We start from the raw sequence: 2215 nt of genomic DNA on the forward strand, positions 1-2215 counted from the left end.
GCTTCCAGAATGGCAGCTGAGGCAAGGAGGAAATACAAAAACGTTCAATCAACTAAGTAGCTTAGCATTTCAGTCTTCATGTTATTGTTTACTGAATCATCTATATTTGGTTGTTAGATAGATACATGCTGAAAGACACTTATTCAAAGAGTAAGGGCTCATCAGAGTTTGAGCTTTTGTCTCATGGGTCAGTTCTCTCACTGGAATCCAAGTGACAAATCTCACCATTCACCTCATACTAACACATCATTGCTACTAAAACATGTGTGGTCATCAGTGAAATTATTTACTTCAAAGGTTTATCAAAGAGGACTACTTCTTAGAGTTGTTTTTACGTTTTAAAAAATTACAAAATGGTGTTAAATGTACCCCCAAAAATACCTCAATGGATGGCCAAGAAAAGAAACAGGACAATTCACTAGTAGCCAGCATGCCAAATGATCATAAAAATTTCCAAGGACCATATTCTTCTTATTAATATGTTTTTCTTATAAATGTATTTGTGATAAATATAATAATAAAACAAGAATGTTAAATGAACATAAATGGTAATCTAGAACCACCAAGAAGCCTCTACAGGTGAATGTTACCAAAACAGAGTTAATACTCACTTTAAAGACTGCCCAGAAAATAGAAACAGAGAAAATGCTACCCAATCCATTTTATGAGACTAGTGTAATCTTCATTCTGAAACCATTTACAAACTATACAAACAAGATTTTTCTCTCATTTTTAGTTTTGAGTATGAATGTGATCATCCTGGGTAGAATACTTGCCAATCAAATCCAAAGAGTAATAAAACAATAATAATATATCATGATCAAGAAGACTTCCTCCCTCAAGAAATATGAAAGATAGTTCATTTTTAAAATCTGTTAATGTAATCTACCACACCAATCGATTAAAACAGTAAAATCATCTAATTATTTCAATAGGTGCAGAAAAGGCATCTGATAAATTTCATCAACTATTTGTAACTTTTAAAACAACTCTTAACAAATTAAGTTGATATTTCAAATTGGTAAAAGTTATACACCAAAAATTAGCAGCAAACAACACTTCATAGAGAAACTTTGATGCATTTTCTTTAAGATCAAGCACAAGGTAAAGAATCCCCCTCCTTCCCAGGCCGGGCGCGGTGGCTCATGCCTGTAATCCCAGCACTTTGGGAGGCCTAGGTGGGCGGATCATGAGGTCAGGAGATCAAGACCATCTTGGCTAACACGGCGAAACCCCATTTCTACTAAAAATACAAAAAATTAGCTGGGCGTGGTGGCAGGCGCCTGTAGTCCCAGCTACTCGGGAGGCTGAGGCAGGAGAATGGCAAGAACCCAGGAGGCGGAGCTTGCGGTGATTCGAGATCGCGCCACTGCACTCCAGCCTGGGCGACAGAGCAAGACTCCGTCTCAAAATAAATAAATACATAAATAAAAATATTAAAAAAAAGAATCCCCCCCAAATCACACCCCCCACCCCCACACACACACACACTACTATTTCAAACATGGAATTAGAAGTCTCAAACAACATTGGGTAGGGGAGAAAAGAGGTTTAAACATTGGAAAGGAAGAGATAAAACTATCATTGTAGATGGTATGATTATCCCACAAATAAATACCAACAGAATCAACAGATAATAGAAAATAAAAAAAATAAAAAGAGAATTCAGCAGATGGATACAAGATCAGGCATTAAAAAAAAAAAAAGCAATAACATTTCTTTAATATCAGCAATAACCAACTGCAAAATATGTTTTGAAAATTAGATACCATTTGGAGTTGTACCAAAACCATGCAGTATTTTAATTGAGAAGTTCTCCTTGAAGAAAACTTTTAAACCCAATAAGGGACAGAGAGAATGATCTGAATACATGGAGAGGCATTCTTTGGACTGGATGTTTGATATCATATAGCAGACAATTCTTCCCATTAACCTGTACATTTAATGTAATCTCAAATGAAATTATATTTGAGTTACTTTTTTTAACAGATCAATTACATTTAGTCAGAAATTAATGAAAGAATTAATATCAACAGCTGGTTAAGTCAACCTATAAAATAAGATAAGTATCTTGCCCTAATAGATAATAAAACCATAGTTTAGTGCAGTATTAATACAAAACAGAACAATAAACTAATGAAAAATATTAGAGAGATTAGAGACAGTTCCATACACATAGAAAAACTTAATGCAAGATTTTTTAATAGTCCCATAA

The sequence above is a fragment of the Macaca thibetana genome, chromosome 4, assembly GCF_024542745.1.
Source record: "Macaca thibetana thibetana isolate TM-01 chromosome 4, ASM2454274v1, whole genome shotgun sequence".
Lineage (NCBI taxonomy): Eukaryota > Metazoa > Chordata > Mammalia > Primates > Cercopithecidae > Macaca > Macaca thibetana.